This window comes from Microtus oregoni, unplaced genomic scaffold (genome assembly GCF_018167655.1).
Source record: "Microtus oregoni isolate MIOR12 unplaced genomic scaffold, Mior012 000037F_ref0000500, whole genome shotgun sequence".
Taxonomy (NCBI): Eukaryota; Metazoa; Chordata; class Mammalia; order Rodentia; family Cricetidae; genus Microtus; species Microtus oregoni.
In genome coordinates, this window is record NW_024543096.1 from 17762588 (window position 1) to 17780248 (window position 17661).

Consider the following 17661-nt stretch of genomic DNA (forward strand, 5'->3'; position numbering starts at 1 on the left):
AATACCTATAAGCATGTGATTCCCAAAATTTAGGACAGATAGAGTATTGAATGAATTAGGGTCTTATAAAGAGAGACTTCTTCAGAAAATTGTGACAATATCACACACAGCTAATGAGAGGGTGAAGACCACTAAGGAGATGGAAGACTGTCCTTTGGCAAGCAGCCAGCTGTCATTGCAGCGAGCCTCAGGAGTTGCCAAAAGTGATGCAGTAATAATTAATGAGGTCAGGCCTCTCAGGAAGAACTGCTTGTCATTATGCTATGTGTGTGTGTGTGTGTGTGTGTGTGTGTGTGTGTGTTGTGCATTAAAGTGCTTTGTTAGCTGCTCTAACACAAAAGATAGCCTTCCTCTTCAAATTCTGTAATTTTCCAACTATTTTATTGTCACAGAAGTAAAGAAGGATATCGTTTTTAATATCCAGATTTTTCAAAGCAGTTTATGGAATAAAGAGTACAGTTTTTACTTTAAAATATAGATGATATATTTAAAGAAGTGAATGGCTAAGATCAAAAACGCCAGTAATAGATTATGCTGGAGAGTGTGCAGAGTAAGGGGACCACTCCTCCATTGCTGGTGGAAATGCAAACTTGTACAACCCCTCTGGAAATCAGTATAAAAGATTCTCAGAATATTGGAAATCAGCCTACCTCAAGAACCAGCATACAACCCTTGGGCATATACCCAAAGGATGCTCAATCATACTACAAGGACATTTGTTTAATTATGTTCATAGCAGCCTTATTTGTAATAGCCAGAACCTGGAAGCAATCTGGATATTCCTCGACTGAAGAATGGATAAAGAAAATGTGGTACATTTACACAACTGAGTAGTACTCAGTAGTTAAAAAAAATGATATCTTGAAATTTGTATGTAAATGGGTGGAACTAGAAAAAATGTCCCTAGTGAGATAACCCAGCACCAGAAAGATGAGCATGGTATGTACTCACTCATAGGTGAACACTAGCTGTAAAGCAAAGGATAAGGAGCTTATAGTCCACAACCCCAGAGAAACTAAGTAACAAGGAGAACCCTAAGAGAAATGTACATACATCCCTTTGGGAAGGGGAAACAGACAAGTTCCTCTGAGAAAAATGGGAGTGGGGATTGGGGGGAAGGGGAGAAGGGAAGGCAGAAGAAGAAGAGGAGGAAAGATGAGGAGGGGAAAGAAGAATTAGAGGGAAAAGGATGGTAGGGATGGGGAAAGGACAGAAAGGAAAAATGATATCTTGATTGAGGGAGCCATTATGGGGCTAGTAAGAAACCTAGCACTAGAGAAATTCCCAGGAGTCCACAAGGATGAACCCAGTAAAGTCCCTAAGCAACAGTAGAAACAGTGCCTGAATTGGCCTTGCCCTGTAGTCAGATTGATGACTTTCTCAAATGTCCAGCAACTGATGGAAGCAGATGCACAGAACCACAGAGGAGCATTGAGCTGCGCTCCCAAAATCCAATCAAAGAGAGAAAGGAGTGAGAATACAAGCAAGGAGGTCAAGACCATGATGAAGATACCCACTGAAACAGTTTACCTGAGCTAATGGAAGCCTTCCAACTCTAGCCTGACAGCGAGGGAAACAACATAGAGCCAAAGTAGACCCTCTGAATGATTGTGGGTGATAGTTGCATGGCTGGGGCATACTTTGAGGCCACCGGTAGTGAGACCAGGGTTTATCCCTAATGCTTGTTCTGGCATTTTTTTTTTAACCCATTTCTCTGGAGGGATACCTTACTCAACTTAGATATAGCAGGGAGGGCTTTTGCCCTGCCTCAGAGCAATATGATCAACTTTGTTGACTCCTCATGGGAATCCTTACCCTCTCTGAGGAGTGGCTGGGTGGCAGGAGGGGGGAAGGTAGAGGGAGCAGGAGGAGGAGAGCGAGTGGGAAATGGATTTGGCATGTAAAATGAGAAAAGACAGTTTTTTTTAAAAAAAATAAAAAGATTAAAATTAAAAAATGAAATGTTAAAAAAAAAGGAAGAAGTGGGATTTTTGCATGTTTTGCTGAAAATTGTTAATCTGGTGTAGGGTGGATTAGAAGCTTCATACATGAAATCCGAGTAATGATCCAGAGGAGATGGCATTTATACACCAAGCTTGACAACGGGTGAGATGAAAAGACACCACAGGTGCAAGAGAGGAGCTGGTGAGAGCCACTTCCTGGGGCAGGAGGAGGATCTTTTGTGCAAGAGTCCAATCCAAAGGAACACTGGATAGATGGCTGCTCCTGCTGGTGTGCTGTCCTTTGACCTTGCTTCTAGTTATATAGTTGCAAACATTCTCCAAGTTTTCCTTGTGTGGATTATATTCATGTATGGGAGCGGGAGATGCATGGAGGTCAGAGATAAACCTCAGGTAAATTCATCTGTCACTCTACTTTTTAGTTTTGAGACAAATTCTAAGTTTCAGCAAGCACCTGCGATCCGCTTGTCTCCTTTCCCCACAGACCACTAGTGCTATAGGCACATGCAGCACAAGCCAGTATTCCTAGGTTTATGTTGGTGCTGGGCAGTTGGACTCACGTCCTCACGACTGTGCAGCAAGCACTTTACTCACTGAGCCTTTTCTCCATTCCTCACGTGTATAAATAAAAGATGTGAAGACAGTAACAAGGAAAACATCAACGTTGGTTTTTTTTTTATCCTTTCAAGCAGCATGAGAAAATGATACCAGATGTCTTTAGCTATGAAGCACTAGACTCAGTATTTTCCAAAGAAAAGCAAGTAACCCAAAGGTAAAATGTCAGTGTGAGGTTGTTATCATTGCTCCCCATTAATTTCCTAGCTATAAGTTAAGCTAGAGTTCTCATTCATTCAAACATACAAACACACACACAAACAAACATACACACACATGCACAAACACACACATGCATGAACTAGCAATGTATAATCCTATCTTTTAAAAAGTGAATCTAATTTTAATAAGTCTTTCTAAGTTATCCAGAAAACAAAACAATACAGATTTAGAGCCATAATTGGATATTGCTGTACCTAGAAAATGAGGTTATGGTATTGGATAGTGGAAAAGGACATTGTGCGAAATGACAAATGATGCACGGGAAAAGCCAGACTATAAGACTTAAAACTAAGTAAGTAAAATGCTAAAATATTGAGTAGTACACCCTGAAATATGAAAATTTCTCATGGGACAGATATTTTGGGCAAGCTCATTTATTTTGTATTTTCCAATGTTTTTATTATTCTTTTAAAAGTATCAAATATTCAATGCATAAGATCTATTTTTTATTTCATCCAAATTCTTGCATTGTTATGAATTTTATGTGAAAACCTTTCTACTGAAAATAATGTCATGGCAAATGGCTTTCCTTGAAAGATATATTTAAATTAATTTTAATTTAGAGAAATTTATAAGGCTAAAGTCACCATCAACATCTAAAATTTCACAATGCCTTTTTGACTTTTCTCTTAAAATTTTGACTTTGACATGAACGAAGTTTTGTACCTGCTATGGCTATATAATTATGTACCTAGGCCATTTATCAATAGTTTATTAATCATTTAATTTTAATGTCCTGTGACTTTTATTTTTAATGTCAAATACTCTGTGCTTTCTGATCATTTACCTATGATTAATTTTGGTTGGAATTCTTGGCAGGGATGTAGTAAAGCTGTACTGGCTTCCCTTGCCACATCACCTTGGGAAAGTGACTGATCAGACTGGCTATTATATTCCGCAGTCATGATGGCGCCCACCCCAGAATTTTTTTCCCAAGGAAATAATGCTTTCTTTGCTGAAATTCAGTAACACTCATGTGGAACAATGCTTTTAGATGCTGAAATTTGTTTTTCACAATAAGATACGATGCAATTACTTTGCCATTTGTTTGGTTGTTTTTGCCTGAATCAATCATTGCTATTATGATGGTGCAATTCTATCAACCCTGTATTTATGGATTGGCATTATGTAATGAAAAAGATGTTCTTCTATCATTATAACCACTTTTTTTTCTAGAAGTAAATTTTTATTGTTATAAATCACAGTTTCTTGGTAGAAAGGTAATTATTTTGTCAAAGTATCTAACATAGAATTAATATAACATAAAGATGTCCATTCCTTTATGTCTGTACATTTTATGATGGATCTGAATAAATTCTTAGATACAGTTTTAAAATGTATTGTAGAATCACTTTTGTTTTTCTTAATTTTATTGAAAAAAGCAAACTAATTTTTCCCCAGTACCCTTTTAATTTGATTACTGAGTCCTTTCCCTGTATCCATTTGTTTTAAATTTATTTTTACCCATCTCTTAGTATTTTCTCATATAATATTTCCCCTAAATTTATTTTGTTATTTTTTTTTGAAGAAACACTATCTATTTCTAGTGAAATAATTGCATAGTCCTTTGTAGATCCTGTTGAAGAATTGAGCCATCCTCCCTCAAATGACTCTGGCTGAGGAGGGGAAGTGTGCTGCTTACCACCCAGCCCCCAGCGTCCCAGAGACAATCAGACCTAGTGCGGAGTCAAGTCAAGCAAGAACTTGTTTATTGCCTTACATCATACAACATATAAAGCAAAAAACCATGAATCCCAGAAGAAGCAGAAAGGTAATTAGCCAATCACATCAGCACTCATGTCTGCATGAGCCCTGGTTCCCATAGCTTCTAATGGGAGATCATGAGGGCATCAAACATTTCAAACATCTTCTAGTAAATAAGTCACATCCCCGCCCCCTTCCTTGCTCCCCTTCAGTGCCATTCTGGCTGGAATTATTCTCCATGGGCTTTGTGACGCTATTATTTTTTTAATTTCCTGCACTTTTCTAACTGTTACACTTTTGGCATAGATCTTATGCTTTTGGCATAGCTCTTACACTTTTGGTGCCAACTGCGCCTTTTTCTAACTATTTTTGTGCTAATTTGGCCACTCCAGCTGCCTTTATGTGCATGCTTGATTCAGCCCACAGATAATATTATTCAAAAGCGAACTATGCATGCTCTCTGACAAGAAATTCTGGATTTTGTCAATAAATGTAATGATTTGTCTTGTCCCTTTCAGAGACAAGCCACACCCACTCCCTCCCTGTTCGCTGAGATCTTCCTTCCTGCTTGCAGCCCAACTCTTTCTTTTCCATCTCTCCTCCAAGAGACAGCATCTGCCTCTCTCCATTTTCCCTACTTCTCCCCCTTCTTCTTCTTCTTCTTCTTCTTCTTCTTCCTCATCTCTCTCTCTCTCTCTCTCTCTCACTCTCTCTCTTTCTCTGCCCCTCTCTCTGCTCTTCTCCCTTCTCCCCCTTCCTTTCCATAACCCACTAAATAAATATCCAACATCACTCTGCTTGGATTGCCTATCCACCCACTGTGTGGCTCCCTACCCGGGACCAACCACCTTCCGAGACCTGCAGCATGGTCTCACGGTGTGCCCATCTGTCTGTCTCTCCCAGTGGCCTGCTGCAGACACTCGGGGAACTGCTCCATCCCTGCCTGGATGAGCAGTGACTGGCCTCTTTCCGGATCCCTGTTTTGCTGCCTGGTGCCACATGGCCCACTGCTGCCACTCAGGGACCTGAAGTGTTTCTGCCACTTTGCCCACCAGGGATCTGCAGCATTTTTAATTAATCTATTACAATAACTATATGCAAACATGCATGAATTATTTTACACTTAAAAATGTAAGTTAATTTTATACTTACATTTTATTTCACTTGTAAAATGAAGTAAACATGACTGTTTATCATCTTTTTGAGGTTTTAGGACTAATTCCTGCTCAATTCTGTAATAGGCAGAAAGTTTTGAAATTGCCACAGATCTTAGTGCTACTAAGTTCAGTTTTAATACATAATGTTCAAATTTATCTGTAGTATTGTGTTATTTTGCACAGTGTCATATTCTAGAATATCTTATCAAAGCCTACTAGATACATATATCAGTCTTGCTCTGTGATTATTTTTTGTGATTGTATGTTTTGGGATATCTACCTGATTTTCTTTAAATTTGTCAAACTTATGGGTTGATCTCAGCAGGAATGCTTCAAATCATCTTGTGACACAGTGAACCCATCCGTTTACTACTTCTGTTCCATTCTATTTGCCAATTTTCCATAAAGTTACATTTGACTTACTTAGGAAAATCTGGTTTACTCATTCCAATCTCCTGTAATGAACTTACTTGTCATGAGTGTGTTTCTAAGACATAGTTCTGAGAATTCTGCTGAGTATCCCTGGACGTTTCCAGAAATAAGATCTTGGGAGAAAGGGTCTAGCATTTGCTTCATTTATTTGATTTTCTCATTCTACATTCTCTGATGTATACAACACCTTGAGCAGAAAGAGTTCCCATATTTTCATGATTTCCATGTTTGCTCTCTCTGAGATTTACTGAGCGTTTCTAAGTGAAGGCCTTCAGCATTCAATACATCTAAATATCTCTTTGCTGAGAATTGTTTCTGAAGGCCTAAACTTTTGGGGTAAACATTTTCATGGGTATTGTATGAATGAGTTCTCAGGTGTAATATACAAGTCAGGGTCCTCACCTGTGTGTGCTCTTCTGTGTATTGAGAGGTCACCATTGCTTCTAAAAGCCTGTGCACACTCAGAGCATCCATAAAGCTTCTCACTGAATAATAGATTTACAGGTGTGCAGTTGGCAATTTCCCACCAAAGTCTACCCACACTTACTGTGCTTAATTTAAGTTTATATAAACAAAAGGATATGCAAAAGTAATTATCTCTCTATAGTATGCAAATACACTGATGTATGAAAAACAGCTTTCAATAGTTATATTGACAAATTACTGCACAATTTAACTGTATTCTAATACTTTTCTATCTATGGAAACTGATCAGCCTGATAGGCATGAGTCTTTCTTTTTTTTTTTTAAAAAAAAGATTTTATTTATTATGTATACAACATTCTGCCTCAATGTATGCCTGCATGCCAAAGTAGGGCGCCAGATCTCAGTACAGATGGTTGTGAGCCACCATGTGGTTACTGGGAATTGAACTCAGGACCTCTGGAAGAGCAGCCAGTGCTCTTAACCTCTGAGCCATCTCTCCAGCCCTGGCATGTGTCTTTCTTACTCATAAAAGAAAGGAAACTTACCCATAAACCTGTGATATCTGCACTTAGTTCTATTTAAACATGTGTCTCCCTTCACTACATTTATCCATTCTCAAAATAGAAGATCCCATAACTATGAAGATTTCAATCTTATCTTATTTTCAATTTTAATGATTGTGTGTGTCTAGTTTTAAGTTCAGAAATAAAAGATCTAGGGTAAATGCTATACTTGTTTGTCATGTAAAAATTGAGCTGATTTTCAGCAATACTATACTTGTAGAAATTATTTTAAAGTAAATTTATGTTTTATTTTAGCATGACTATTTATGTACATATAGAGATTTAGATGTTCATATACATATATGCACCATTATTAAATTTTGGTTGGACAAAATAGATTGTGAGGTTAGAATACAGTTTTCCAGTAACAAGAATCACATATAAATTCTTCAAGATTCTCTCCTACAATCAGTCGCTGTCAGCTCTCAGCACTGAGGGCTTTTTAGAAGTGTCATCAAGCTCTATACAGAACATCTGATAATCAAAGTAATGGTGCAATTTTGCTATCAAAGCGATAGAAGCAAAATAGACACAAAAGAGCAGATTTCTCCAGGTCTGCTTCAGTTCAGAACAGACAGATAAAAGATGAATTCCCTGATAGTGAAGGCTAATACTTTTATCCATCAAGGCTAATACTTTTATCCAAACAGCCATTAAAATTATTTAATTTTGTAACCTTCTTTCTTTGTTTTTAAAATATTTGTGTACATTAGCATATGAAATCACCATGCTGTCTTCATACACCTATGTCATTGTATTGTTCTCATCCATACCCAAATCTACTGCCCTTACTCACAGTTTGCTATGCTATTTGTAGAAGTAGGTATTGTTAAAGTATAGTTTAATGTTAAAGAGAGTCTAATATCTGGGACTGGCATATGAAAGACTAAGTGCTATTTTGTGTATTTTGTTTCCCAGAGGAGAAACAGCAGTTTACTTCTAAGTCGTGGGGAGTAAAAGCCGCAGACCTGTATAGTTGACTCACTCACTCCCACACTTTATATGAACCACTGTAAGCAGGAAGCAACATACTTGAGTCTCTTTTTTTCCTTAAAATGCATTTATTTTACAAAATGAACTCATTTGATTTTCCCTTACAAAATCCATCCTGTCCACGTGGAAATTAATAGTTTTTACTCATTTCTGTACAGGAAAAATATATACATGTTTAATAGAAAATAACAAAACACTCCCTGTCTCTCTGTCTCTTTCTATGTGTGTCTCTCTCATGCATCAATCACATACTCTCTTACAGATACAATATAGTATAAGAGTTGGTTAGTTTAGGATGCTTAGATTCCAATTTAACAGGTGCCAGTTTAGGTGACTTCTACATGCTTATAAATCAATTCTGGGTTTATTTCCCCAAGTATTATTTTATATTTGGAATCTAACTCAAACTGTAAACTAACACCAAATATCCCATTCTGCTTTGTGCTTTATCAAGACTGATTAGATCTTATCAGGAACATTATCAAAATCAAACCCAGTGAGGTAGGATCCAACCAAACAAACTACCATGGATAAATAAAACAGAAGTGCTACCAGGATATATAATATACAAGTCTAGAACCAAGCTTCACTTCCAATACTCTGTGTTTATTTGGACAGCTACCACAGCAACTTTAAAGTCTTATTTGTAATCTGTAAAATAGAAGATCACAAGATGTTACCTCAGAGGGTAATTAATATGATTCACTCCGGGGAGAGTGTAAATTTTGTTTGTACAATCAAGTATTCTGTGAGTGTGAGGGGTACTCAGATGGTTGATTTTGAACAAAATATAGATCTTTTTCAAATATTGTTAGTGTTGCCCTAGCCAAACAATTTAAATTCTTGAACTCTAATGCAAGAATGAAATTAATAATCATTAAAATATATGCTTGAAAGTTCATTGCACAAAGATGGCTGACTGCCTGCTTGCTTGATTGCCACCCTCATTTCTGCTCATGGAAGTCTTTGCATGCTCATTGCAGCATGACTGATGTGCTTTAACGTAATCACATCTAAGGCTGGTGCCTCTCATTCATTTGTTGTCTCAACATTCACATAATTAAGAGCTACTCTACATTTAAATAAATTTAATTTTAATAAAATATTCCAATGACTCCTAGTTTGTTAATTATTTGTAATTCAAGATAATAAAGTTGATGGAATGTTTTACATCTCTTAATTGAGGAAGAAAAATCATACTTCTTAGCTACTGCTGAACAATTGAAGATAGGATATTTAAAAAGGCTGAAGTTGAACCAAATAAACACAAACCATAGAAGATTAAATGTAAACATTTTCACAGGTTAGTTTATATGGGTTTCCCGTATATGGGGTTCACATGTTTTCTTGGGGGTACAACTCAAAATATGACCTCTATTTTATTTGATATTGTCCATCTTATATTCTTTAGAGGCATGTGATTAAAAAAATTGGGTAAATCTTGAGGATGTCATCTAGTAATGGATGGAGTAATATAGATTCCACTCAGATTATTGGCTAAGCCCTAAAGAATAAGTTCATGAAACAAGACATTAATAAGCTTATGTTGTCAGAAAGAACACTGCGAAGGTAGGAAGCATTGTATCACAGTGATTACCAGATACTCATTAGAAAATAGTAGAGTGTGAGTCTCATATATTTGAAAAAAATTAATAAGAATCTCCTGGCCTCCATTTAAATCATAAGAATTGCAATTTATCAGTAAGACTCCATCTAAAGGCTGAGAAGTTTATTATGTTTCTCAATAAGACCAACAACATACACACAAAATCTCCACAAACAAGCAATTTAGATTAACAATGCCTAAGAATAATTTTATAAAAGGCCAAATAAACTGCCCATAGTTTAGCTACATTTTTTTCACAAAACGTCAAATCCTCCACAAGGTAGCCAGACAGGTATCACATCCTCAGCACCGGTTGTTAGTACAAAACCCAACTGTAGTGGCATTTCAATTGTATTTTAATAAATGAAGACTGCCTGAGAAACTGAGAGGAAAACAGTCTAACTGGTCAGCCTTACAGACCAGGTTATGGTAACACACATCTTTAATCCCAGAAGCTACACTAGTTGCCATAGAAATTGGGTGTTGCCTGCCTTTAATTATGGTGGTGCATGCACTTAATCCCAACCACAGAGAGGATGATAAACCTGGAAGAAACAGTTCTCAACACACAATCTCTTTCTGAGATTCCTGGAGGCAGGATTGCCATTTTCGGGCTGAGGTTGAGGTAAGAGAGTGGCTGGCCCTTTTGCATTCCAGATCTTCAAAGAGCAAATTGGTTTTAATTTGCATTTCCAGGAAATTGTTAAATTGATAAAGATGCTGAGCATATTTAAAATGTTTCTCAGTTCTTTGTATTTACTCTTTTGAAAATCGCCTGTTTAGATTCATACCCCATTTTTATACCTGGCTGTTTGTTTTCTGGATGCTTAGTTTTCAGTTATTTGTATATTTTAGATGTAATCCTGTCAGATGTCTATAAAAACTATCAGGAAATAACCATGGTATAATTGGTAGAATTCAGAGTTTCCCTTGCATCAGAAGTAGGGACATGTTCTTCACTGCCCAATATCTATTAAGGTTCCCCAGGTAATTCAGAAGCCTAAAAACTAGGCTTAGTGCCACACATCTGCAATTCCTATATTTTGGAAGCTAAGGGAGGATAGACAAGTTTGAGGTCAGCCTGGGCTCCATAATCAAACGCTGTCCTCAAATAAATAGAAAACAATGTAAAGACAGTTCTAAGTAACATACTAATAAATAAGGTTTTTATAGAAGCAGAGACAAATTATTTACTATGAGCAGACATAATCTATTTCTAGATGTTCTTTCTTAAAAGAACTAATGTTAAATATGTCTGTTCTGACTTAAAACAAGGAAAAAAATATGTAGAATAAAGGTCTGTGGTTGAGGTTTAAACCAGACCATGTTGTTAAGCAGAAACTGCCTTGCCTTACATAATGTGTACCAACTATCTGCTATTAGTTACATGGTGCTAATGGACTCCTGTGAGAAGATGGGCAATTGGAATGTGTTCCAAATGATCTGTAAAGGTGAGCCAAATCCTGAAAAAGTAAAAATTTGAAGCATAAAATTTTAACAGCATGTATAAACATCAAGAAAATCACTAGAGTTCTCTAATAGGCTGGCATTAACTTTACAGATTTTGTTGAGACTACAAAAGTCAGCTGCACATCACATTCTCAACTTGGAGCTTTATAAAATTCTTAAGTGGACATTTGATGGAAAGATTTTCAGGTAGTCTTTTTAATCACTAATATACTATGTTATTGGTATAGTTGATTTGAAGTTAGATTTTTAAGAGTGTTTATGCAGATCTGAAAGTTTAGAGTAAATTAATGTGGTTAGTATTTTTATTATTCATATATCTGGAAGGTAAATCAATGTCTAGCTGTATACTGTAAAGAATGCATGGGCTCTGAAAGACAATTGTTTATACTTGATTCCACTTTAAACAGTTATTTATGTTTCTGTGAGTCATTCCCATCTGATCTGATTCAGGGACAACTTTATGGTTCAGAAATAAGGCATTCAGATAAGAAAAAAATCCCTGGGTCAATAAGACATTTCTGTTTAGGATGATGAAACTAAGGTATTACTTAATGTAAGAAAGATCCCTATTAATTTCTTAAACATCAAATTGTGCATATGAAGAGATAAATGATTATGGATAATTTAGTTTATTACACCATTAAGGGTTCATTATCAAAATTTGTTTTTAAAAGTTAGAATACTCAGGTGGTGGTGGCACATGCCATTAATCTCAGCACTTGGGAGAGAGGGGGCAGAGGCAGATGGATCTGTGTGCTTTAGACCAGCCTGGTTTACAGAGTGAGATCCAGTACAATCAAGGCTACACTGAGAAACCCTGTCTTGAAAAAAAACAAGAAGAAAAAAGCACTTACTAAAAGTTAGAGTACTCAAGTAGGTTACAGGTGCCCCTAATACTAGCACTTGGGAGGCCAAGGCAGGACAACTACAAGTTCTAAGCTAACCTGGACCAAATAAATGGTAAACTGTTTTCTCAAAACAGTGGGAATCAATACAAATCAATATAAATCCTGTTTTGCCTACATCATCTTTGTCAAGATTTCGCATATGGGTTCATCTATCCTTTCTATACACTGATAATACATCTATAATTTTAAATACTTGGAAATATTTTAATACTAGATTTTCTCAACCCCAGGCTATAAACATTTTACAAGTGATATTTCAATGGGTTGTAACTAGACTTTCATTTGATGAACAGTTTCTGGTAAACCATAAGCACAGAGTTACTACCATTTCATCAACTCCTAAAGGTCATAAATTAAAATGATCTATTTCCAAAACAAATCATAATGTTATTATTTGCAAATTTCAGTCCTGTGTTATATCTGATGTGTTTACTAAGCACCATCTGAAGAAAGACTAAAAATTTAACTTAGGAAGAAAGGGCCAGGCAGGGCAGTGCAATCAGGTGAAGTAATTTACTCAGGCATCCTTAGACAATTTGCTTGCTTGTGTTGTCTGAGGGTACCATAAATTAAATCCATAATTTCCTGCTGGGAGTTTTCTGTGCTTAGAAAGTTTTATAGTTTATGAAAAGACATTAGCTATGGTGCTTACTCTGAGTTTCCACTGGGAAGTTGAATTGTCAACTTACTTTTAACTTCATAGCAGTATTGTCGCAGCAATTTGAAATCAGTAATATATTTTCAAAGAAAACCAAACAGATTTAACCTCCTCAGAGCCTTATTTCTTCCACTTGCTTAAAGTGGTTGAGAGAAAATGATTATTTGTCATTGTATTAATGAACACTATTCAAAATAACCACCACACAGCTGGCAGCATAATTCTTGGCTTGAGTTCTCGCCTAGTGTAGACAGGTCCCAAGGTTTCATCTTCCATATTACAGTCAACAAAAAATGAAAGTCATATCTGACATGAATGGTAACAAACTCAGGCAGCAAGGAAGCTCTTGAGATAATAGTTTTTTCTTTATAGCTTTGTAGGTAACATTCATCATTTCCTAAATGCTGTTTTAAATTTTTTTCTTTTTTACAAAACAGTGATAATAATACCATTGTTTCTTATTGCAGTTGCTCATATGATGACGAAGTCACCCATTAAAAATTTGGCATTAATTGAAGCTCTATTGTGGATCAGGAATATGGATTCTGCGAAGGGAACTGTATTTGGTGACTCTCCATATCACCGGTTTAGTAGCAAATAAGAAATATGGATAAATGAACAAGTAATTAAATACAGTAGAAGGAGAGTGGGTATTATGGGAACAGTTATGGCCTTAACATAATATGCAACAACGAAGAGCTTCCTAGAACAAAAGGTTAATTAAGTTGAAGGCAGGTGATTGAGTAGGAATTAGACAAGTTACAGAAAAGTAGAATTGCTTCAGGTCAAGGAATAAATACGTATTACTTGAAGAAAGCTAAAACAGAGACAAGGAATGGAATGAAACTGAAATCATTTCTAATGTCTGCAACCAAATATTCTAGCAAGTAAGTTGTGCAAAGAAAGACGTGTCACACGCGTCCAGGCAACCAGGACCCATGTAAAATCCAGAAATGGGCTTGAAATTTATCTTCTTGTCAATTTATCCTCACAGGCAGATTTTAAGTCATAATGTACTGTGGTCAATACCTACTGGCTCATCTTCAGCTTTTCAGGATCAGAAATGTTCCAGTTTTTGTCTCTGGGAAACAATACTTTGCTCAGGGTTGTAGTCCTTACTCCAACAGGTACCCCATCCTAAGTTACCAAACATATTTATATCGTAAGCACTACATTCTCTTATCTAACTAACTTATATAATCATCGCTGTACATCAGACACTATTCCTTCTACCTTAATTTGCACAATCTCTGTTTGGCATCTGTAATTTTCTCAGCGTACTGCTTTATAATCGTCATTTTTCACATTTGTTGAGTAGGATGTATTTCAGGGTATTTCCATTTTCTGTCTCCTTCCTTCTGAAACTTCCCATTCGCAGCATCATGCCATTGGCTTCCCGCTTGAGTTCTGACCATTCTGTCCCATAGATTTTCAAATGCCTTGAGTGGAAGAGCCAGGGGAGATTGGTGCTTCTGTGCATGTTGTAATTCTTTCAAGACTGGAATGCTGTCTGTCTCCAGTTGCGGTCACTCTTCTGGATATCACATGGTTATGTTTCATGTCCCTACAGTTTATAATCACTGTCTGTAGGAGGTTAGTTTGAATGAAAATTACATGGATATTAACAAAAAGGAAAGCTTCATGCTGCTTATATGCTGTAAAACTTAACACTAATTAGAAATGATGAGAAAGAAAGAAATCACCAATAGAGATGTTAGCAGGCTCTCCTAACTGTGTAGTTGTTTGTTGAAATGCAAAGGCTTTGTGCCTTGGCAATTTTAGTGTGTGATATTTTTATTTGCAAGTTTTTATTAGAAATTAAATAGGTGCATATGGGATCACCACATTGAGAACGAAAAAAGAAATGGAAAATGCAGAGTAGGTAGAGTTCAGAGTGCTGGGAAAAAAACAAACCTTGCATGATAAAGAAGAGAAGGATAGACACATTTTCTAGTCTCTAACAGAAGAAAAACATAATAAAATAATAAAGGAAAGCATAATAAGATAAAAAGTACATTTGTAAAAAGTATGATTCAGAAGCAATAACAGTTAATGATAATTTTAAATGTGTTATTTAATAATCTCAAACTACGCAACTGATACTCTTCTGAGAACATAAAACCATTTTATTTAACCCCCACCAGTGAACAAAGAAAATTATTTTGTTTGTTAGCATTATTATCAAGTCAACTAGAAGACCAGAGATCTTCCAGCATTGATCTATCTCCTGCCCAGCATGAATGATAATGCTCAGCTTTTACTGGAGTTTTGAGGATCTGAAACCAGGCTGAGGTTCTCTTTCTTTCATTTCAATGAATCTTACTTATTAAGTATTTGTCCTAGTCCGGCTATAGATCTGCACCTATTGTGTGTGTGTGTGTGTGTGTGTGTGTGTGTGTGTGTGTGTATGTGTGTGTGTATATGTATGTGTATAAAACAATGTGATAGGTAATAGTGATTGACTTTGAATGAAGATATAGCCTAAAACATCTGGATTTTTTTCAATTATTAATACAGTATAATTGATTTTGTGCATCAACTGCTTAATCAGATATACTAATATTGGAAAAAAACTCATGAGTATGTTGAACACCAGTATTATTGTGTTCTCTTGTTGTGCCATTTTCAATCATTTAGAAAATGGAAATAAAATTGTCATGGCATGAGTTTGAGACTGATCTCTCTGATTCAATGTTCTAAGTTAGTCTATAGAATACTAGTTTCACTTTCTTCTTAAATGTTTAAGATATTTGACATGGTGTGTTAGGAATGTTGGTATAATGATTTAATTTTTAGATTATTAGCTGCTTATTCAAAGAATTTAATACATGCACATATGCATGCATATTGCAGATCAACTACTTTCATGGAGGGTCTAGTAAATCCTGTTTATTAAATACTGTTCCATTTTGTATAATTACAAATATTGCAGAGCAAGAAGTTGTTTAATAATACTCTTCAATTTCATGCTCATGTAATCATTACAATGACAATCATTTTTGATATTAACAATTTATATCATGTTTATATTTATCATGTTTATGGTTTTGAGGATAAAATGAGTGGTGATAATAGTTTTATTATTTTGAAAAACAAACATTTTATTTCATCCATTCTTAGTCATTATATTTCTTTTTTCAATGTTTTGCTTGTGTATCATTCTTTCCTTTTTTCTGGTTTGCTTCTACAAATGATTGTTTAGCTTATTAGTTTAGAGTCGATGTTTTTTAGATAATGGTTATAAATATAAACAATATAACCATTTAATCATATAAAATTTATTCACTTTTACTAAGTGAAGAAACCTTTGTTATTTTACTTGATGTTCACCTTCAGTGTTCTGAGAATCATCGTAGAATTTGTAACACCACAGCTCTGTCACTTTCTAAAAACACCACTGAGGAGAAGATTATCCCCAGTCTCTTCCCTACCCCAAACTCTTCCCTCCTAAAATTGCTGTCATTCATTGGGAGTGTTGATATGAGGAAATCACTGATTGCACTACTTCTGTGGATGTCAAGTAATTTTCAGTAAGTATTTAAAAATATTCCACTCTATCTCTATTCATTGTTTTTTTAATATTTCTTTTAAAGTTTTTATTGTTTTAATTATGTGTATATGTGTGAGAGTGTATGTGTGTGTGTATGTGTGTGTGTGTGTGTGTGTGTGAGAGAGAGAGAGAGAGAGAGAGAGAGAGAGAGAGAGAGACCATGAGTGAAGGTCAGAAAATGATATTGACCTTGGATTGGACTGGTGTCACATTGTAAGAACTGGGTAGTAGTGGGGCACATCTTTAATCCCAACACTCAGGAGGCAGAGGCAGGCAGGTCTCTGTGAGTTCAAGGCCAGCCTATTCTACAGAGTGAGTTTCAGGACAGTCACATTTGTTACAAGGAGAAATCCTGTCTCAAAACCACCCTACTCTCCGAGAAAAAAAAGAATTATAAACCACTTAACTTGGATGTTAGAAACTGATTTGCATAATCTGCAAGAGTTGTACCCACATTTAACTGTTGAGTCATTTGTTCAGCCATTAGTACCTAAATATTTGTTCATATAAATCCTAGTTTGTGAGCTATATTTTTGGCTTTTCTTTGTAAAGAGCAATTCTGCAAAAATAATTTTGGTAAATTCTCTCAGAAAATCATCATTTCTCCCACACTTTCAAATGATAGTTTTAGGGCATATAGAATTCAAATATTGATTTTTTTTTACCAAAAACTTGAGTATTTTACTCAATTTTCATCTTTCTTATTTGATTTCAGGAAATTAGCACAGTGTAATTTTATTATTCTTTCAATTTATCTATTTTCATTTGATTTTTTTTATGTTTGAACACCTATTTGTGCTGTTTTTAAATCCCACATTAGAATTCTCTAAATTTACTGGATTCTTGGTTAAGAGTCTGTCCTGAAGTGTGAGAAATTCTGTTATTTTGATTCAAATGTTTCTTCTGTTTCTTTATCTTTATCTTCTTAATCCCCTTATGCTTTTTAAAACTTATTTCTTCTTCTCTCATTCAATATGTCTAGATCACTGTTTCCCCTTTCTCCTCTCTTCCCAGCACCACCACCTATCTCTCCTTTCTTTCAGATCCATTGTTCCTTCCTTTCCCTTCAGAAAAAAGCTTACTTCCCAGAGATATCAACCCAAAATGGCATAACAAGTTACAAGTCTAGGCGTAAACCCTCATAGCAAGGCTGGAATAGACAACGCAGTAGGAAGAAATTCAAGGATGAAGTCTAGTCTGGCATCCCATGGGTCTTAAGTAAGACCAGTCATTGCTTGGAAAATCACACAAATTCTGTGCCGTATTTAACCTCAGCATATCTTGCAAGCAGGGCAAATTGTAGGTCAAAAGTTTTGTGGCTTGGTTGGGGTCCCATCCCACTACCGGAGGCCCTTTGTTACAGCAGCAGTTTCTTTGGATATGCTGATCTTTTACT